The sequence below is a fragment of the Protopterus annectens genome, chromosome 16.part0 (genome assembly GCF_019279795.1).
Source record: "Protopterus annectens isolate FY-2018-M chromosome 16.part0, PAN1.0, whole genome shotgun sequence".
NCBI lineage: Eukaryota > Metazoa > Chordata > Ceratodontiformes > Protopteridae > Protopterus > Protopterus annectens.
In genome coordinates, this window is record NC_056750.1 from 15,801,078 (window position 1) to 15,824,053 (window position 22,976).

General features: G+C 45.0%; 1 protein-coding gene across 2 annotated transcripts in view; it reads right to left on the reverse strand.

Annotated features, from left to right (window-relative positions):
* Window positions 1-22,976, reverse strand: part of LOC122791001 (hamartin-like) — a 1,885,581-nt gene that overhangs the window by 697,760 nt on the left and 1,164,845 nt on the right. The window lies entirely within an intron of this gene.

Sequence of the window (22,976 nt, forward strand, 5' to 3'; positions counted from 1 at the left end):
AAGTTTTGAAGTGGGTGCATGATGGTATGGAGGTAATTGTGGGTGGGAGTGAGTTCCATAATTTGGCTATGGCGCAAGAGAATACTGCTTCACCAGCAGAGTTATTGGCTTTAGTGATCTGCAAGTGATTTTTGCTGCTGGATCTTAGTGGTCTGGTGGTGCGATAGGGTTGGAGTAGATTCTGGAGGGATGGGACATTTAGTGGATGGTTTACTAGTTTGTGGGCGAGTGAGAGTTGATACCACTGAAGGAGGTGAGGGAGTTCAAGCCAGCCCAGTTCAGCAAGTGAGAGACAGTGGTGACTATGGTAGGATGCCCCTGTGGCAAATTTGGCGATTTTGTTGTAGCAGGTCTCTAGCTTGTTTAGATCACATTGCCTTAGGTTGGTATATATTGGAGAGGCATAAAGTAGGGTGGAGATAAGGTGGGAATTTGCTATTGAAATCTTTGCTGCTTTGGTGAGAAATTGCTTATTTTTGTATAACGCTCCAATTTTTTGTGGACTTTTTTTTATAGTCATAGATATGTGAATGTCAAATTTTAGTTTATTGTCTATTTCCACTCCTAGCAATTTGGTATGTTCAGTTGGGTATATAGTGGTGTTGTCTTTTGCTGTGATGTTAAAGTGAGAGTTGTTTTGAGTATGTTTGGTGGGTAGGAAGATGAGTAGTTTAGTTTTGTTTGGATTGAGTATTAATCGGGCATCGGATAACCATGTTTCAACAGAGGAAAAGGCTTCCTGTGTGACTTTTTGCAGTTTTGGTAGGGACTGGGCTGAGCAGATGATGGTCGAGTCATCTGCGTACTGTATGAGTGTGCCATGTTTGGTAGCAGAGGCTAGATTATTGGTGTAAACCGAGAAGAGTAGGGGTCCAAGGATGGATCCTTGGGGAACCCCTATGGAGACAGGTAGTTGGGGAGATATGTCATTCTGCCACACAACGGATTGTTGGAGGTCAGACAGGTAACTCTGAAACCAGTTGGTGACCGATTGTGAGAAGGATAGGTTATTGAGGACAGAGATAAGTTGTTTGTGTGGGACCTTGTCAAATGCTTTAGATAGGTCTAGGAAAGTAGCAGAGGAGAGATAGCCATTGTTTTTATGCTGAAGGATAGTGTTAGTAAAGGAGAGTAAGGCAGTGGTGGTGCTACGGTTTGGTCGGAAATCATGCTGAGTACTGGAAAGGAGGTTGTTAGTAAGGAGATAGTCCGAGACCTGAGAGTGTATGCATCTCTCTAGTATTTTGGAGAGTGGAGAGAGAATAGCTATGGGGCGGTAATTGGTTAGTTCTGTGGAGGGTCCACCTTTGTGGAGGGGAATTATATGTGATACTGTGTGGGAACGTAACTTTCTGACAGAGATCGGTTAATCAAGATGGATACTGGGTAGGCCAGAGCATCAGCTTCGATTTGTAGGTATTCACTTGGGAGGCTGTCTGCTGCTAATTTGGTGGGTTTAAGTTTAGTTAAGAGTTTTTTTATGTTGGAGGTAGGTACAGAAGAAAAAGAGAAGGCAGTGGGGAGATTACTAGTTAAAGGTGTGGGTTGGGGGTTGTGTTGTTTAGCTAGTGATAGTATGGTTTGGGTGAAGTGTGTGTTGAATGAGGAAGCAATATTTTCTGAGTGAGGGATGTTAGGAGTGGGGGATACTGACTTTACCTGGGTGGAGGATGGAGCTTATGGAGGACCAGAATTGTTTGGGGCTGTGTTGTGAGGAGTCTAGGGCAGACCGGTAGTATTGGGATTTGTCCTGTTTTATCAGCTTTTTGACTCTATTGCATAGTTCTAGGAATTTCTGTCTAGCTGAGGGGGTTTTGGTTTTGCGCCAGTGCTCCCAGGCTTTATCCCTGTTTTTCATTTCTGACTTGGTGGTTTTCTGTAGCCATGGGGAGGGTTGTGCTTTGGTTCTGGAGAATCGTATGGGGGCATGGTAATTAAGGATGTTCAGGAAGGTAGTATTAAAAAATTCAACTGCATCATCTAGACTTAGGTACTTTAGAGGATACCAGTTACATTCTTTGAGGGATGAGATGAATGTGAGTGGGTTAAAGTTTAGTTTTTTATGTATTTGACGGTAGATAACAGGTTTAGCTTGGTATAGGTATTATTTGAGTAGGAATGTTGGGGAGTGATCACTGAGGCTATCTGATAAGCAGCCTGTTATATATGAATGGGGGCTCTTACTGACTAGTATCCAATCCAGGGTAGTGTGCTTGGTGGAATTTTTATTTATCCTGGTTGGTGACTGGACTAGTTGAGTGAAGCCATGAAGGTGTACATGATGGGTTGGATTGTTGCCAGAACAGGATTGCCAGTCAATATTGAAATCACCTAAGATGATAGTTTCTTGGGGGAGATGGTGGGTAGACCAGCTGAGGAGGTTTTCTAGGGGAGGGATGTTTTGGCCAGGTGGGAAGTAGCATCCAATTATGTTGATGGTTTTGTTTTGGTTAATTTTGAGGTTGGTATATATTATTTCTTCATTGCCTATTTGTGGAGCTGATGATTTTAAGATCTGGATGTTTAGATGCTGTTTAAATATTATAGCTATACCACCTCCTTTTTTGTTTAGCCGGTCTACTCTTAGCATGCCGTAACCTGTAGGGAGTATTTGCTCACTGGTAATGAGAGGTTTTAGCCAGGTTTCTGTCAGGATGACTATATCTGGGGAGTACAAGTCTATGGTGGCATGGAGTTCATGGACTTTGTTGGATATACTTCTAATATTTAGGCATAGTAGAAGGAAGTCACTTGGCTTTCTATTGGCTGTAATATGGGAGAAGTTGTGGTTTCTAGTCTGATTATAAAGATTGGGGTTGGAGATGGTAGGGCCAGGGTTGGGGTGGATGTCTCCACTTAGGGCTAGTCTTGATAAGCATGAGATTATTAATTTTCTCAGTTTTTGAATGTGTTTGATTATAAGGGAAACTTTATGATTGTGCTCTGTGGGTGATAGGTATGGTGGGAGGGTTACTATGTTAAGTTGTAGGGATGCTTTATGTTTGAGTAATATAGTTGGTAGAATATGTGGGGGGTGCATAGGGATGGTTCTTGAGCTGGTGGGAGGGGAGCTGAGTGTGAGTGAGACATGAGTGGTGGTGTGAGTAGTAGTACAGTGGTAGTGGTTGAGTGGGGGAATGATGGAGCTTTGGTAGGATGTAAGATATGCAAGGAGAGTGCATGCAGTGAGCACAGGAAAGGTATGCTTGTACATGTTAGTTGAGGAGGTGTGATAGTAGTGGGAAGATGGAGGAGGTAGTGTTGGGTTAGTGCTGTGGTTGGCTATTAGAAAGATGGGAGGGGTTTGAGTGCAATAAAGGTGGGACCACCGGGGGCGGGAGGGAATAGGGGGCAGGGTGGGGAGCGAAGCGGGTACAGACCCTGTTAGTTGTTAGTTGCTCGTATGAGGGGCTGGAAACAATCACAAAGCAAAGACAAGTATGTGTTAAGAAACAATCACAATTGACCAAGGACTGCTCTGAAACTAAGTCATTTCTTAATTTCTCAGGTGGAAAAACAGGATAACCTTGTATCAGTAGGCTACTGTGGTCTCAGTTTAAATTTACAAACACAAAGTATTGATCAGTTATGGATACTATTTGCTAACAGAAGGGAATAAGAGAAAGTGGAAGATGTGTGTGTGTGTGTGTGTGTGTGTGTGTGTGTGTGTGTGTGTGTGTGTGTGTGTGGTGGGGGGGGGCTGCTTACAACCAAAGCAGAGTGCTCTCCAGGGGAAAATGAATATTGGCTCAAACAGGTAGACACATACTCAAAGTTAACTGTAGCTGTTTGCAGACAGTTCAGACCCGGACTGCGCTTTTCTTATAAGAATGATAAAAATGGTACCGCAGTTGAATACTTAAGAGTGGTGTTAGGTCTAGAAAAGAAGAGTGCAGAGAGGAGTAAGCACTTTGAGATGGTAAAGATAAATTAGAAATTTATAAAGATTACAAAAAACACACTGAGCAAATAGCTACCGCATGCAGGACAATGCCATGCACCAAATACTTAGTATATGCAGATACTGAGCCAATTGGAAGAACATTAGAAAAGAAACCCCAAACAGTAATGCAGTCACAGATAAAAATATAGCGAGCAGCAATCTGTCGTGGTTCTCTAATGTGATTCTATCCACCAGTAACAGCACAATTATATAGAAATAATTAGACACCAGAATGAGCTGTCTACACACAACACAATTACATGAATAACATTAGTGAACAAGGTGCAGCTATGAAAATATACCATACATACTATTATACTAAAAACAAATTGGTGCATACAAATGCTAGCATGCCATAGTAACATCTTACTGTTTACTTTATTTCAAGTAAACAGTTTCACTACTCAATATTTAAATGCTTGTAGCTGATGATTTAGTTTTTTGAAAAGCAACTGCCAGTAGCTGAGTGTTACCATTAAAATACTGAAGCCGATAGTGAAGAATATTCTATGCCCTTGGTTTTACTAGGGGAAATTTGACTGGTGACAGCTTTACCCTGAAAAGGGGGAGACTGTTGATACTGGAGAGTTATCATTTACACCCTTTTCTGGAAAATACTGTGTGTGTTTGTGTGTGCGTGTGTGTATATGTGTGTGTGCACACGGGCTTGCACATGCATGTATCTAAAATAATTCTGGATAAACTTTGATGGCTGTTGGTAATACTACACTGGCAAGCACTGGACTCAAAGTCTAAGGTTGGTGAAAAACTCAGGGGAGACGGGGATTACTTACTTGCGTCTACGGATCAGGAAAGTCCAAAGGGACAGTAGTTATTCCTTTTCAGTGGGGGCCCAGGGAGAAAAGCTCTGATTACATTAACATAATGTAACATGACTGACATTTGGAACATGCAATTAACAAAATAAGTTTTTAGTGAAACAGCATCAAAACAAATGGTGGCCTAGTTTAGCATATTATGTATGACTGGCCAGAACCGCTTAGGGTTGCTAGTATAGGATGAATTAGCTGCAGTAGGTTATTTGCCAGTTCTAATGTTTTTGCTTTTGGTTAGGTTGCGGAGCTGTCTAAAATATTGTAAACTGGATTCAGTTTTGTTAATCCAAGGCATCCAGGCTTTGTCTCTCAACCTCATGAGTTACTTGCTGGCTCTAGATAGCTATGGTGCAGGATGGAATCTTACTCATGTATGACTGGGGCTGCTAGATTTAGAATTCTAAGAAAGGTTATGCTGAAGTATGTAATAGCATCATCTGGGGTAGGGATTTTAATGAATGCCAACTGCAAAGTTTTAGAAAGTCACTGAAGGTGCCTTTGCTAAATTTAGCTCGACTATAAACTGTGTTGCAGTAGTGGCTCCTTTTGGAGTGTATCAGTAGTCTTCCAATGTGAAGGTTGGCAACTGGTCACTGGCAGAATATGAAAGTGCGACAGAGGAGAATTCTTTTACTTAGATCTGATGTTAGGAATCAGTCTAGAATAGACGGGTGGTTGAAAAATTAGTTATATGTAGTAGGAGATTTGATGAGCTGGGTGAAACTGTAGGTGTTGATAGAAGATGTAGGGTAGCTAGCAGATACTGGGATCCACTCTACGGTTTTGTGATTAGTGGTAGTAGACAACTAACACAATAACCCTTCTACAATAGTGTAGTTGTTGCAGGGGTGGTGGTGGTTATAAAACAGCTACACAGATGCTCTTCTGGCCATTGATTTTTAGAATGGAGAAGAGAAGACTGAATTAGTTACAGAAGAAAGAAATACTAGGGTAGAGAGAGAGAGTTTAATGGAATTCTTGTATATGATTAAAACTCTAATATGCAGTTGTACAGTGTAAAGTTCATTTGAGTGTGGCAAGTGCCTACTATTACAAGAATCAGCAGTGTGCACTTACCATACAAGGCTCATCGCTTCTCTCTTCTCTCATGCTAACATATTTGCAACCGTGTGGAGCAACACACCACATCCTCGCTTGTCATACATTACTTGGTGACACCAAATTATTTGTACATAACATAGGTTCATAGACTAGAACTAAGCTAACTGCCCTTATGGCCCATTTTAAACCTAACCAGTTACCCCATGTGAGAATCAAACCCTGCACCTTGTATTTGTAAGGTAAACACCCTAACCATTATGCCAACCTCCCACCCACACCAGTTTGTTACATATTATTTGAGGACAATGGGTGGGATTTATATCTCATTTACCTCATTTCTAGTGCCAACATTGTAGATTCAAAATCCATAACAATTAGCACAAAGTCTACTTACCAATGTCTTCAGCTACAGCAGCACGGAGATGTGGTTAAGATAACAAAGGGGAATCAAATCCATAGAATAAGGCCTTTCTCCTTTTACATCACTCAGCGCCAATGGAAAAGCAAACTCCTTCCCCAAACACCCTTTATTTTTTTTTCATCATTATAAATCATTTCCTTCTTGTTGTACAAAGTTTACAACACCTGAAGCAATAAAATGGATGCTTTCAAGTAATTGTTAATAAAACACTACAAATGAATATTTATTATGACTTGCCAATTCAAACATATGCTGCAAACCACATCCATAATAATGTTCATTTATAAATCATATGATAAAAAGTTTAAGCCTTCCTCTTGTCATTATCAATGATTTAAAAATTATTTTAAAAAACACAGGAGAATAACCTAAGTTAAGTGCAGACAGACTGTTTAGGCACACTTGATATGAATGAATAGCCAAGCAGGTGACACAGAACAAAATAAGATGAAGTATAGTCAGTAAAAAGAAGTTATGCTCTTACCATAACGTTGCATCTGTGTTGTCCATCCTCATTATGTTAACCTGTGCTTGGAACCGACCGGCCAACTTCTACTAGCTCGAGACTCCTGATTTGAGCTCTTCCTCTCTATCCATAATGCCCCTCTCCACCACAGTACCTCAGAACATAATTCCTATCAATCATTAACTACACTACAAAAAGCATGCAAACCAGAAGTGCATATATTCTACTAGGCTTCCCAAAAATTGGATGTGGAAGGGAGTTGGGAAGGTTAATGGAATGAAGATGGACAACACAGATAAAACGTTATGGTAACAAAGTACAGTTGTGTGAACTTACTATAAATGTAGATGTTCGAGTGTATTCACTGTGGGTTATCCCTGCTGGGTAGCCAGAGTATAGGATTTCCCCCTCCTGCGTTGGCTGTCGGTCGCCTGAGACTTGCATCAGGTCATCAGGACTATAAAAGGAGGCAGCCGGTGCCATTACATCAGTTTTTCTTGCCCCAACATATAGCAGCCCCGCCAAGAAGGCCTGAAGAAGGCCAACCTGGGGTAGCCCATTAACTATGATGGAAATAAAGAGTGGGAAGGTGGGAGGGAAACAGGACTGTAACAGTGAACAGACTCGAACATCGACATTTATGGTATGTGTACACAACTGTACTATGTTCTTCATGTTTTACTGTTGCAGTTATCACTTGTGGGACGATTCCCAAAGCTGAGAAGTAGGGTGGAAGGAAGGAAGGGAAGAAGACTGAATCTAGGCTTGCACTGCTTTAAGTGGAAACCAGCATGCCCTGCAGGACTGCTGAAGCAAAGCTTGCCTGGGATTTGGAGGAAATAGCCAGCTGGAAGTGTTTGGAGATGGTGTGCTGATGTCTAGGTGGCAGCTTCCAAAATACCCTTGGTAGGAACTCCTCTAAGAAAGGCACTGGAAGTTGACGCTGCCCTAGTAGAATGGGTTCGGATTGATTTAGGAGGCATCTTTCCATAAAAGGAGTAGCAGAAATGGATGCAGTGCGATACCCATTTAAAAATGGTCTGCTTGGATATTGGTTTTCCCTCTCCCCACAGATGACCAGCAGCTGGTCAGTCTATCTGAAATACTTGGTCCTATCCAGATAGTATCTAAGCTGTCTTTGCACATCTAATGTATGCAGAATCCTTTACCCTTATTTTGTGGGTTTGGGGAAAAAAGGTAGGGAGATGGATAGCCTGATTAAGGGTCATGTCAGAGACCAACTTAGGCATAAAGGAGGGGTTGGGTTCTAAGACACACCCTGCCTGCATGGAAGATAATGAAGGGTTCAATGGTCATGAGGGCCTGCAACACAGAAACCCTCCTGGCTGAGGCTATGGCCAGCAGGAAGGTGGTCTTCCAAGAGAGGTGTTTTAGTTCTGCTGAGGCAGCTGGTTCAAACGGAGGCAAAATCAGGACAAAGTTCAGGTCCCATGCTGGAGCAGGTGGCCTTCTAGGTGGTCTGATGTGTGACACCTCTCTAAGGAATTGTTTTTAAAAGGGATGTGAGAAAGTACAGTTCTGTATCTACCAGAAATGTAGATGTTCGAGTGTTCACACTGCTGCAGTCATCACACTTGGGTTATCCTGCCGTCAGGCGGTCCCGCAGTCGGCCAGAATTCCAAAGTCTTGGTCCGGCGTCGGTTGCTGTTGCTTCTTCCCTGACGTCATTGTGCCAGGGGTATATAATATGCATCTGACTCCATTTTCTTCAATTTTTCTTGCCCCAGATGTCAGGTGCCCCCAAGTGGGTAGGCGATACATAACGCTAATCAAAAATATACATATAAAATAAAAACAATACCTTCAGTTACCAGCAAATACACCCGAAAGGTTGTATAGGATAGAAGGGTATAGATAAGTCCAACTAGTTCAGAGGGGATGGAGAGAGGGTAACCTGGACTGCAGCAGTGTGAACACTCGAACATCTACATTTATGGTAGGTACAAAACTGTACTTTGTTCATCGTGTTACACTGCTGCAGTCATCACACTTGGGTTGAATCCCAAAGCTAGTCTTGGGTGGCTGGTCTATAAAGAATTAGGATTGGCTAAGAGGCCCTGCAGAACTGTAGTGGCAAATCCTGCTCTGGATTTAGAGTAGAGAGGCAGGTGGTAATGCTTGGTGAAGGTGTGCACTGAACTCCAAGTTGCAGCCTCCAGAATTTCCTTGGTAGGTACTCCTCTGAGAAAGGCTGTTGAAGTGACTGTTGCCCTGGTGGAATGAGGCCTAATGTTATTAGGGACTGATTTTCCATGCTGTGTGTAGCAGTACCGAATACAGTGTCCTATCCATTTGGATATAGTCTGCTTTGAGACAGCCTTGGCCTTGTGATCCTGCAGCATATGCTACAAACAGTTGATCAGTTTTCCTAAAAGCTTTGTTTTGTCCAAGTAGAAGCATAGCTGCCTGTGTATGTCCAAAGAATGCAGAAGTTTTTCCCCTTTATTTTGGGGGTTTGGATAAAAAGTAGGCAAATGGATGGTTTGGTTAAGAGCCACAATAGATATCATCTTTGGTATGAAGGTAGGGTTTGTCCTTAAAGATACCCTGTCCTGATGAAAAATGATAAAAGGTTCCACTGCTATTAATGCCTGTAGCTCTGAGACTCTTCGTGCTTAAGTTACTGCCAGGAGCAGAGCTGTTTTCCATGATAAAAATTTTAGGTCGGCTGTATTGGCTAGCTCAAAAGGTGGTAGGGTCAGATTTTCCAAAACAAAACTGAGGTCCTAAGTTGGAGTTGGTGCTCTCCGGGGCGGTCTTATGCTTTTAGCCCCTCTGAGGTACTGCTTTAGCAAGGGATGAGTGAATAAAGGAGGATCCGTGTTGTAATGTGCAGAAATGGCAGAGGCGTGAATCTTAATTGATGAAAAGGATAGGCCCCTGTCCAGCATCTCAGTTAAGTATTGTAGAATCTGAAGAATGTTTGGAACAAGAGGGTCAAGGCTGTGAGCCTGGTTCCAGGCGCAGAATCTCTTGCATTTTTCTGAGTAAGCTTTCCTGGTGCTAGGCCTCCTGGCCTCCAAAATGACATCCATAACAGCTTTAGATAGAGGTGTTGCCTGTTTGACTAAACTATCTGCCATGCAGCCAGGTTTAGGGTTTTGAGCTGACCGTGCAGGATCTGACTGTTTTGTTGAGTCAGAAGGTGTGGAATTTGGGGCAAAATCCATGGTGGGCCCTGAGCCAAGTTCCTTAAGATAGGGTACCACTGCTGGCGTGGCCAGTCTGTATCAATCAGGATCATCTGTGCTTTTTCTTGTCTGGCTTTTAGGAGTACCTTTGAAAGTAAAGGCAGTGGTGGGTAGGCATAGACTTTTAGGTTTTTCCAGCTGAACAGAAGAGCATCCACTTTCCATACTTGTTTGTGATAAGTCCTTGTGCAGAATTTTTGTAGTTGGCAATTCAGAGGGGAGGCAAAAAGATCTAAGTCTGGGCATCCCTATTCTTGTGTTATCATGCTGAAGATTTGTGGATTCAATTTCCATTCATGAGGGTCCATGATATTTCTGCTTAGGTCGTCTGCCAGAGTATTTTTCTTTCCTGGCAGGAATTGTGCTTGCAGGTGAACTTGGTATGTTAGAGCTGTGTTCCACAAGGTCATGGCTTGCCTGCATAGGGGATAGGAATGAGTGCCCCCTTGTTTGTTTATGTACCACATTACTGTGGTGTTGTCTGTCTTTAGTAATAGTTGTCCTGGATGTAGAAGGTCCTTGAAAGCTGTTAGGGCATTTTGAACAACCAACATCTCTTTTTGATTGATGTGAAGATGCATCTGGTCTGTGGTCCACTTGCCCTGAATGCATTTGCCTGCCATGTGTGCTCCCCAGGCGTAATCCGAAGCATCTGTTGTTAGAGTTTGCCTGGCTGTGGGTTGGGTAAAAGGCTGACCCTTGTTTAGGTGGCATGCCTGTGCCCACCATCGAAACTCCTGTTGTAGGCAGGTAATTATTGGAATTACTGCTTCTAGACTGTGAGAATGTTGAGTCCAAATACTTTTTAGGTACCATTGTAATTTCCTCATGTGCAGTCTGGCATATGGTATTAGTAGAATGCAGGATGCCTGAATCCCAGGGCCTGCAAAATTTTTCTTGCAGGGAGATGAGACGTTTTTGCCAGTAGTTGAAAGTATTGAGTCAGTTGCACTTGTTTGCCTGGCGTGAGGTAACCCATCTGGGCCGTTGTATTTAAGCTGGCACCCAGGAATATAATCAGGAATATAATCTGTTGTGAAGGCACTAGTTTTGACTTCTTTTCTTTTACTGTGTACCCTAGAGAAATTAGCAACTTTTTCACAAATGCCAGATGCTGTAGAAGAATGTCCTTTGTCTCTGCTTAAATGAGGCAGTCGTCCAGGTATGGATATATTTGAATTCATTTTTGTCTGCAAAATGCAATTACTGGTGCCAGGCACTTTGTGAAGACCCTGGGCGCAGTAGATAAGCCAAAGGGCAGTGCAGAGAATTGGTAGTGCATTGTACCAGCTTTGAATCTGAGGTATCTTCTGCAATTTTGTCCGATAGGGACATGCAAGTACGTCTCTTTGAGGTCCAGAGTAACAAGCCAAGCCTTCTTGCCCAGCATGTGTAGAAGCTGCTGTAATGTCAACATTTTGAATTTCGGAATATCCAGGTAAGTATTCAGAATTCAAAGGTCCAGTATAGGCCTCCACGCTTTGTCCTTTCTGGGGACCAGGAAGAGTCTTGAGTAAAATCCTTGGCCTTGTTCCTGTTGGGGTACTTTTGTATAGCTCTCATGTCCATGAGGGCTGAAATTTGTTTTTGTGCCTCTCCCCACTGATTTTGTGGCAGGTCTGGCATTCCTTTTAGCTTTGGTAAAGTATGGAAGCGGAATCTGTAACCTTGAGACACAATATTCAGGACCCATTTGTCTTGGGTGATTGTTTGCCAGTTTTGGGAAAAAAGTGCTAGTTTTCCCCCTAAGGGGGCTTCCAGAAGGGACGTGCTTGGCGTACGCAAAGGAAAGTCATTGTGATTGTTTCCTGTAAGGTTGAGACTTGTCCTCACCTTCTTTTGGAGTTGAGGTGCCCCACTGTCATTGTCTATTTGAGCCTTGGGGTTGAGATCTGCCTCTTGGGTGTCTGTATCTGCCTCTCTGTGGCCCGTCTGACACTGGAAAGGACCAATTTTGTGTTGGCCAATTTCTGCTAAACCGAGGTGGCTGTACCTGTAAGAAATCCTTGACTGTTTGCATATATTTAGCTTTATCCTCCATTTTCTTTAACACCTCTTCTGCCTTAACCCCAAACAAGGCATCATGTTGTAAAGGAGCATCCAATAACTTTGCCTTAACATGATCAGGTAAACTCTGTTCTTTTAACCAAGCATGTCTTCGAATAACAGAATCTGTAACTGCGGCTCTACAAGAGGCCTATAAAGAATCAAAACCACATTGCAGAGTATGTTTTCCCACTTGTTCAACTGCATGCAATAAATCCTGCATTTCTTTAAAATCAGGAGCTTCTGAGCTAGCAAGCATTTTCTGTTTTAACTGAGCCATTAAATATTGTTGGTACTTAAGCATGTGAAACTGGCAATTTAAAGCTCTTACTGCTAAAGTTGCAGACGTGTATACTTTCTTCCCCCATCTATCCAAAGCTCTGGAATCTCTGTCATAGGGTACTGGATTTTTTGCAATGGAAGCCTTCACCTCTTTTGGACCCTGGGAAATAGTTTCTGGATCAGCAAAAGGGTTTTTTAAAGAAGCTTGTGAGAGTCAAGGACTCTATAATACCCATCTGGCTTGGCTGGAGCAGGGGGCAAAGAGTCAGGAGATAAGCTGGATTCAGAGAACACATCATCCACAATGTCTAGCACAGGCGGAATAGCCAGGGGCCTGTGCGGAGGCAATAAGAGGAAATCCCTGAGCCTTTTCTTGGATTCTGAGTATTCCTGACTTTCCCAATGGAAATGTTCCCTCATGGTATGTAAAGTTTCCCCAAAAGAGTAATCCTCTGGAGGAGAGGCTGAAAAGATAGATTCCTCAGCATCAGAGTCCTCATAGGGGGTAAAGAATATCCCTGGTCTGAAGAGGAATCAGAGGAAATGGAAACCTGATCAGAGGAGTCATAGTCTGTATCCTGCCTAGGCCTTTTCTCAGGAGGGGGATGGGAACCCCTGATTAGAGTAATGAGGTCTTCGGACATTTTAAGCATCTGTTTCTTAGGCATGGAGGACTGTCCAGGAGAATGCTGTACTTGTTTCTTTGTCTTTAATGGTACCTTTGTCTTGACTGTTGTTTTAATGGTAAGTTGTGAAGGTCTGAAAACACCCTCAGAAGCCAGTGCCTGCTCGGCGGCTCCGGACCCATCTGAGGGATTAGTTTCCGTAGGCCCAATACCTTGAGTTTCCAGAGGCCTAGCTATCTCCACGTAGAAGTCGGAAGCGGCCTGTGGCTCTGAGGTAGCAGGTGTTAGGGGCTGTGAAAGCGTCTCACTGAGAACCGGCGACTGGCCTAGAAAAGGTTTCGTCGTCAGTTTTGGACATCGGATGCCGGTCTTTATCCTTGTCTTTGCGTTTTTTTGGTACTGATGTTGTCGGCTGATCAGACGGCATGGTATAATTGAACCTTCGGCCAAAGTAGTATAAAGCAAAATCAAAAAGTCTCTTTATACTGCGTTTGTTGAATCTAGCACAAAACCGACAACTAGTGACATCGTGATCAGGGCCTAGGCATGGAATACAGTAAGAGTGGAAGTCCTTGCGAGGTATTTGCTTCTGCTTCGGGCACCGTGCGGCAAGAAAGACTGAAGAAAATGGCGTCGGATGTATATTATATACCCATGATGCACTGACGTCAGGGAAGAAATGACAGCAACCGACGCCGGACCAAGACTTTGGAACTCTGGCCGACTGCAGGACCGCCTGACGGCAGGATAACCCAAGTGTGATGACTGCAGCAGTGTAACACAATGAACATCATCAGTTGCTCTGTTGGGGCATGAACAGAGATAGCTGATGCATGTATTTTGATAGAGGAGTATGACAATTCCTTCTGTACGAGCTCCGGCAGGTAGTCCAGAACCAATGTGAGAGTGGCATGTGTACTGCTTTCACCCTTATTGTGGCACCAGGCAGTAAACCTTTTCCATTTTGCGGAATAGTATTTCCAGGTGCTGGGCCTCCTGGCCTTCTTAATGATATCCAGAACCTGCTTGCTCAAAGGTGACCTGATATCTGGCTTTGGGGTACAAGCCATGCGGATAGGCTGAGAGTTTGAAGATTTGGGTGCAAAACTGACCCTTTTTCTTGGGTTAGCAGTTTTGCTGTGAGAGGCAGGCTTATGGGTAGCTTCACAATCAGGCTGAGCAGGAAGGGGTACCAGTGCTGCATGGGCCAGTTTGGGGCAATGAGGATAGCCCTTCCCTCCCTGGGAATCAACAGTAAGGGACGGAATGCGTACACAAACAAGCTGCCCCAGTGAAAGGAGAGAGCATCCAGCTTCCAAGCTCAAGGGTGGAAGTCCCTTGAGCAGAACCTGGTCAGCTGCCTGTTTTCTGTTGTTGCACAGAGGTCTACCTATGGCATCCCACAGGCGTGTATGATGCTGAGGAAAGGCCTCCCTGTGTAGCTGCCACTCATGGGGGTTCAGGACACATCTGCTGAGCTGGTCTGCCAGGGTGTTGTGTTCCACTGGAATGTCCTGGGCTATCAGATACAGTGCCATCATTGAGGCTGCCTGCCAGATTAGCATAGCTAGGTGACAAAGGGGGTAGGAGTGTGTGCCCCCGTTTGCTGATGTACCACATGACTGCAGTGGTGCCTGCTTTGAGCAGGAGTACTCCTGGTCTGAGGTGGACTTTGAAAGCTATTATTGCCCTGTGCACTGCCAGCATTTCCTTCAGGTTGATATGGAGGGCTAGATCTCCCTGATCCCAGGTGCCCTGAGTGCACGTCTCCTAAGTGAACTCCCAAAGCTGTGTCTGAGGCATTGGTGGTTATGGTTTGCCCTTGGGGAAGGGTGATAAAGGGTAGACCCCTGTTCAAATTACATAGTTCTGCCCACCATAAAAGTTCGTTCCTCAAGCAGGGAATCCAGTGACTGTGAGTGTTGGCACCATAGGTTTCTGAGGTACAATTGTAGTTTTCTTATGTTAAGCCTGGCCAAAGGCACCAACAGGATGCCACATACCAGAGTGCTTGCAGGAACTTCCTTGCTGTGAGGTGGGTCTTGCGAGCTAGCTGAGAAAAGCAGAGGGAGAGAAAGCTCTGCATCTCTGGAGAGAGGAAGGCTCTTTGGGCAAATGTGTCCAGGAGAGCTCCTAAGAAGGTTAGCCATCTTGTGGGTTGGAATGTGGTTTTGTCCCTGTTGATGGTAAATCCCTAAATCCCAGAGACGTTAGGAGGGTTTGGACAAAGGTAAGATCCTGCAGGAGTTTCTCCTTGGTGTTCACCTGGATGAGGCAGTCGTCAGAATAGGGGTAAATCTGTATGTCTTTCTGTCTGCAAAAGGCAATGACAGGAGCCAGGCACTTGGTGAAGACTCTGGGAGCAGTAGATAAGCCAAAGGGCAGAGTAGAGAAAGTACAGTTGTGTACACTTACCATATATGTAGATGTTAGAGTGTATTCACTGTTGCAGTCATCACCTGTGGGTTATCCCTGCTGTGGTAGCCCTCGGCCGGCCTGAATACCAGAGTCAATTTTTTTTGCATTGGCTGCAGTTGCCTGGAGTCTGATGTCTGGTAGTCAGTGTTATAAAGCAAAGCAGCCGATATCATTACATCAGTTTTTCTTGCCCTAACCCGTCAGATGCACAAGGAAATAAGGTAAAGTGGTCTTGGTGGCTAAAAGCCACCATGGGAAGCTTATGTCCCCCTAGGGAAAGAGGATATAAGGGGGATGGAGGGAGGGAAACCAGGACTGCAACAGTGAATATACTCAAACATCTACATTTAAGGTAAGTGTGCACAACTGTACTATGTTCTTCGTGTTTCACTGTTGCAGTCACACCTGTGGGAGGATTCTCAAAGCTGAGGAGAGGAGTGGAAGGATAGGTTAGAGCCCTAGGCATGGGTCAGCAAGCCCTGCAGAACTGCAGAAGCAAACCCTGCCCTACACTTAGAAAAAAGAGGTAGGTGGTAATACTTTGTAAAGGTATGGACAGAGGTCCAGGTGGCAGCTTTCAAGATGTCCCTGCTGTGGACTCCTCTGAGGAAGGCTGTGAAAGTGAAGGCTGCCCTAGTGGAATGGGTACGAACAGACTTGTGGGGGGGGTCCCATGTAGTCTGTAGCAGAAATGGATACAGTGTAATATCCATTTGGAAATGGTTTGCTTGGAAATGGGCTTTCCCTCTGCCCCTGGGGCAAACAGCTGGTCTGTTTTTCTGAAGGGTTTAGTACGGTCCAGATAGTATCTGAGTTGTCTGTGCATGTCTAGCGAATGCAGAATTCTTTCCCCCTGGTTTTGAGGGCTGGGAAAATAGGTGGGTAGGTTTATGGCCTGGTTGAGGGTCACATCAGATACCACCTTGGGCATAAAGGAGGGGTTAGTCCTCAGGGAAACCTTGTCTGCATGGAAAATGATGGAGAGCTCAACAGCCATGAGTGCCTGAAGTTCTGAAACCCTTCTGGCTGAGGTGATAGTAGGAAGTCAGTCTTCCAGGGGAGGTATTTCAATTCTGTTGAAGCAGCAGGTTCGAAAGGAGGTAAGGTAGTTTATCTAAAACATAATTCTGGTCGCAGGCTGGCGTGTGAGCCCTTCTGGGAGGTCTGACATCAGAAGCCCCTCTGAGGAATTGTTTAATCAAAGGATGAGAGAAGGGGGGTAGGTCTGAATCGTAATGGGTTGAAATGGCTGAGGCATGGATTTTAATAGAAGAAAAGGACAGTCCACTTTTGAGTAACTCGGCTAGGTAATCCAAGATAAGAGGGATGGAAGGATGTGGCTGACTCCAGGAGCAGAATCTTTTCCATTTCCCTGCGTTAAGATTTTCTGGTGCTTGGCCTTCTGGCCTCTGTGATAATGTCTAGGACCTGTTTGCTTAACAGGCACTTCTTGTTAGCTTTTAAGGTATAAGCCATGCTGAAAGATTGAAAGTCTGCAAGTCTGGGTGCAGTACCTCCCCCCCACCTAAGTCAAGAGGTCTGAGATCAGAGGAAGCTGCTTGGGGGGCTGTAAAGTCAGGCTGCGCAGTAAGGGGTACAAATGCTGTCTGTGCCAATCTGGAGCAATGTGGATGGCCTTTGGTCTCTCCTCCCTTATTTTGATCTGTATCTTGGGAATAAGAGGCAGAGGAGGGAACATGTACACAAAGGGGGAGTTCCAGGGGAAGGTCAAGGCATCCACCTTCCATGCTAGGAGTTGATACTCCCTGGTACAGAACTTTTGTAGCTGGTGGTTGAGGTGCGAAGCAAAGAGATCCACCTCCGGAGTCCCCCACTCCAGAGTGATTTGCAGAAAGATTTCCCTGTGGAGCTGCCATTCGTGGAGGTCCAGTAAGTTTCTGCTTAGGTGGTCTGCCAGGGTGTTGTTGACCCCTGGTAGGTATCTGGCAATTAGGTGTACACCCATGGAGGCGGCTGTCAGACAGAGGTTCATGGTTAGCCTGCAAAGAGGGGAAGATTGGGTCCCCCCTATTTATTGATATACCACATTACTGTGGTGTTGTCTGTTTTTATAATGAGAACCCTTGGCCTGAGATGGGGTTTTGAAGGATGTCAAAGCATTTTGTAATGCCATCATTTCTTTCTGACTGATGTGTAAGGGAAGGTGCTGGGCATCCCAAAGACCTTGGGTGCACTTGCCTGCTAGGCGAGCGCCCCAAGCAATGTCTGAGGCATCGGTGGTGATGGTCTGGCCGGTAGGGCGTATGGTGAAGGGAAGACCCTTGTTTTTGGCACAGGCCTCTGCCCACCAGAGAAACTCAGCCCTTATACATGGGATCAGAGGGAAAGAGGTCTCTAGAGATTGAGTGCTGACACCAAAGGTTTGTTAGATACCACTGAAATTGTCTCATGTGAAGCCTGGCCAGAGGGATTAGAAGGATGCAAGATGCCATGCACAACAGGGCTTGCAGGAACTTCCTCGCAGTGAGGTGACTTCTGGAAGCCAGCTGTATAAAGTAGAGGCACGATGCTCTGCTTTTTTGGGGACAGGTAGGCCATTTGGGATGCAGTGCCTAACAGGGCTCCCAAGAAAATTATCTTCCTGGTGGGAGTTTGCTTTGATTTCTTGTTGATGGTGAACCCTAGGGAAGTTAGGAGGGATTTGACAAAGAGAAGGTCCTGGACCAGCTTTTCTTTGCACTCTGCCTGAATGAGGCAGGCGCCCAGGTAAGGGTAAATCTGTACATTTCTCTGTCTGCAAAATGCTATGGCCGGGGCTAAGCATTTGGTGAATACTCTGGGTGCAGTAGATAAGCCAAAGGGCAGCGCAGACAACTGAAAGTGTTGCGATCCTGCTCTGAAGCGAAGGAATTTCCTGCAGGATTCCCTTATGGAGATGAGGAGGTAGGCATCTTTTAGGTCTAGGGTCACTCTCCAGGCAATTTTCTGTCAGCATAGGCAGCAGATGCTGCAAAGTTATCATTTTGAATCTGGGGACCATCAGAGAGGTGTTCAGAATGGATAGATCCAGGATGGGGCACCAAGTGCCCTCTTTTCTGGGAACAAGGAATAGTATGGAATAAAAGACTTTGCCTGTTTCTTCTGAGGGGACAAGTTCTACTGCCACCTGGGATATGAGAGTCTGGACCTGATTCATTGCCTTTGCCCACTGATTTGGAGGTAAGTCTGGATACCCTCTTGGAATTGGGAGTTTGATGAAGGGGAATTTGATTCCCTGAAAAACGATCTTTAAGACCCATTGATCCTTTCTTACAGAAAGCCAATTTTCTTTGAAGAGGGAGAGCTTTCCTCCTAGTTTTTGGTGAGAGGGGGGAGGGTGAGTCATTGGGAGTTTTTGCCATACAAGGGTGGCTTAGAACTCCCTGCCTTTGGGATGGAAGTGGTCCACTGTTGGCTTCTCTGATGGCCCTGGGATAGGGGTCTGGATGGTTTGGCCCTGTCTGCTAGGTGCAGGGAAGGACCAGTGCTTAGAGGGAAAGTTCCTGCTGAACCTGGGAAGTTGAACCTGAAAGAAATACTTTACTGCTTGCATAGATTTTGCTTTATCTTCCATCCTTTTAAGCACCTCTTCTGCTTTTACTCCAAACAAGGGGTCCTTATCCAGGGGTACATCAATAAGTTTAGACTTGACATGATCAGGCTTCAGCCATGCATGTCTCCTAATGACAGATCCTGACACTGTTGCCCTGCAAGAGGCTTCTAGGGCATCATATACACAGTGTAATGAGTGTTTGGCCACTTGACAAGCAGAGTGGAGTAAATCTACTAACTCTTTTGAATTGGCACAGTCAGGAAAGGTAGAAATCTTTTGTTTTAATAGTTCCAAAGTGTGTTGTTGATATTTTAACATATAGAACTGATAGTTGACTGCTCTGATAGCTAAGGTTGCAGAGGTGTATAATTTTTACCCCATCTGTCCAGAACTCTGGAATCCTTGTCAGAAGAAATCGGATTCTTGGCAGAACAAGTCTTAGCTCCTTTAGGTCCTGTGTAATGATATCTGGGTCTGCAGCAGGATTTGTGTACAGGTATTTATGAGAATCCGATACTCTCTAACACCTGTCAGGTTTACTGAGAGCAGGGGGGGAGGGCATCAGGGGCTAAGCTGGATTAATGGAAAACACCATCCACCACGTCTAAAATAGGGGGGATGGCCAGGGGTCTATACCGGGGCAAGTCCAGAAACTTTTCTTAGACTGGGGTAAGTCCTGAGATTCCCACTGGAAATGTTCCTGAGGATGAGAAGGGTTCCCCAAAAGAAAGGTCCTCTAGAGGAGAGGCAGAAGGGATGGATTCCTCTGCATCTGAATCCTCATAAGCAGTCAGAGGTTACTGTTCCTCTTCAAAATCTGAATAGTCAGATTCCTCAGAATCCTGTTCTGTCATAATTTCTGGAGAAGGGTGCCTTTTCCTTTTCGAAGTTGTGGCCTGACAACCCCGGATAAGGGAGATGAGATCCTCCGCCATTTTAAGCATTTGTGCTTGGGATGGTGGAGCAGGAGCAAGATGGTGGCTAGAAGCAGATTTTCTAGGAGTGGCCTGGCTTCTAGGCCTGAGAGAATCAGTCTGTCTGAGAGAAATGGTAGTCGAATGAGAAGACGTCAGTTTTTATCTAGATTCAGTAGTGTGAAAGGCCTCCACGGAAGCCTGTGCCTGCATCCCAGCTCCAGACCCAACCGAGGTAGAGACAGTCAAAGGCTTGGAAGATGAGGAAGATTTCTGGTGCATACTGGACACCGAAAGGTTCTCGGCAGAGGCCTGTGTAGATATCAAATTGGGTATCAGGGGCTGCGAAAGTGCCTCACTGAATTCCATATAACTGGTGACCTGCTTAGCGGTAGAGCCGTTGGAAGCCTTAGCGTTGTGTGGTCTGTCTCTATCTTTATCTCTGGGTTTTTTCAGAATATCCACGGATTGTTGGCTGATGGTCACCATATCAGAATGCGAAGACAGAACATGAAAATAACTGTCTACAATAAGCATTCTATGACAAATGGTTCTCGCATTAAAGAGGGCACATCATAGTCTGGGCATAAACAAGTGTTTCAGTAAGAATGGAAGTCTCGGTGTGGGATCTGCTTTCCACAGGTGAGTCAAATGTTAACTTTTTCGGACATTGGTTAGTGGAAGAAAAAAGGGTCCCTACTTAGGTTTATATGTTTTCAGCTGAAATTCAAACTCTGGTAGTGACCAACCGGCACTCATGTGAACTGCTTCTGAACTACAGGCTCTATGGCAAAAAAGACTGATGTAGTGACGTTGGCTGCCTTGCTTTATAGCACTGACTATCTGACATCAGATTATAATCGACTGCAGTCAATGCAAAAAAAATTGACTTTGGTATTCGGGCCGGCAGAGAGCTACCACAGCAGGGATACCCCACAGTTGACGACAGCAACAGTGAAACACGAAGAACATCTGAAAATGCTCTGAGCCTGCTCTGAAGCGTAGGAAACTCCTGCAGGACTCCCTTATGGGGATATGGAGGTAGGCATCCCTCAGATCTAGGGTCACTCGCCAAGCATTTGGCGCCAACATTGGCAAGAGCTTGTGAAGGGTCAGCATTTTGAATTTTGGCACTAGGAGGGACAGATTTAATGTGGGTAGGTCTAGAATAGGGCGCCAGGTTCCCTCTTTTCTGGGTACTAGGAACAACCTTGAATAAAATCCTTTTCTGGCTTGTTGCTTTGGTACTGGCTCAACTGCTCAATTGAGCACAAAGTTTTTGAATTTGGCGGATGGCCTCTGTCCTCTGGTTTGCTGGTACATCTGGAAAATCTGAAAATCTGGGGTTCTCTATGAAAGTGAACCTGTATCCTTTAGAAATTATTTTTAAGACCCAACGGTCTGCAGTGATGGTTTACCACTTGTTTAGCAATAGGGAAAGCCTTCCTCTTCTTCCTAGTCTGTCTGGGGGGGGCAGAGGGGAGAGGAGTCATTGTGATCCTTAGGGCAGGGAGTGGATTTAGAACTCCCTTGCCTAGATGTAGTAGAGGTCCACTGTCTAGGCCTCAGCTGGCTTTGCTGCTGGTGCCTGGACAGCCTATCTCTGCGTCCCTTCCTTTGCAGTTTTTTTTTGCTTGGGCAGGAGAGGACCAGTGCTTGGTAGGGAAGTTACTGCTGAATCTGGGGGTTGTACCAGCAGGAAGTCCTTGACTGTCTGCATTGACTTGGCCTTGTCTTCCATTTTCTTAATCACCTCCTCTGCCTTAGGGCCGAACAATTGTCCAGAAGTTTTGATTTAACCTGATCAGGCAATGGTTGTTCCCTCAACCATGCATGCCTTCTAATGACTGAGCCAGAAACTGCAGCCCTGCTACAGGCTTCCAAAGGATCAAAGCCGCAATGTAGGGAATGCTTTGCCACTTGAGAGCTGGAGTGCATCAGACCTCCTTGTTCTCTGATAGTAGTACTTTCTGGTAAGGTGGAAATTTTCTGATTTAATAAGTCCAGCATGTTCTGTTGATAATTAACCATATGGAATTGGCAATTGAGAGCTCCAATGGCTAGGGTAGCTGAAGTGTAGACCTTCTTGCCCCATCGGTCTATGGCTCTGCTCTCCTTGCCCGAAGGTATGGGATTTTTGGAGGAACTGTCCTTAGCCCCCTGAGTAATAACCTCTGGCTCAGCTGCAGGGTTCTTTAACAAATACTTATCTGACACCCTATATCATCTATCAAGCTTTCTGGGGGCAGGGCATCAGGGGGGAGGCCATACTCCAAGAAATCATCCTCCACCACATCCTGAATGGGAGGAATGGCTAAAGGTTCATGTTGTGGCAAGTCCACAAACTCTCTCTGTCTCTTCTTTGACTGGGTTAGTCCTGAGCCTCCGAATGAAAATGCTTTCTGAGAGAATTTAAAGTCTGCCTGAATGAGAGATCCTCGGGAATGGATTCCTCAGCATCGGAATCTTAAAAGGCTGCCAAGGGCTGTTCTTAGGTGTCTGAGTCCAGAAATTCAGAGTCCTCTGAATCTGGCTCCAAAAGCACCTCTGGAGAAAGGTCCCTTTTTTTTGGCTGAGGTAGCTTGAGCAGACTGGTTACCCCTGATGAGAGAGATTAAATCCTCAGCCAGCCTAAGTAAAGTACAGTTTTGTACCTACCATAAATGTAGATGTTCGAGTGCTAATACAGCTGCAGTCATAACAGATGGGTTCTCCTGCCGTCAGGCGGGTCCTCGGTCGGCCGAATTCCAAAGTCTAGGTCCGACGTCAATTGTCGCCGCTTCTTCCCTGACGTCAGTGCGCCAGGGGTATAAAAGAACCAGCCGACGCCATTTTCTTCAGTTTTTCTTGCCCCAGATGTCAGGTGCCCCCAGAAGGAAGGCAATACATAAATTTGTGTAATAAAGCAATGCAATATAATCAAAATACAGTAGTTGCAAGCAAATACACCATAAAAGAATACCCCAATCAGGTTGTATGAGAAGGTGCTAGCCAATAGGCCTGTCCCAAGAGGGGAAGGAGGGAGGGAAACCTGGACTGCAGCTGTTTTAGCACTCGAACATCTACATTTATGGTAGGTACAAAACTGTACTATGTTCATCGTGCATACAGCTGCAGTCATAACAGATGGATAGAATCCCAAAGCTAAGAAAGGGGTGGTAGGCACTAGGTGGAACTAGGAGGAGCCAGAATGCCCT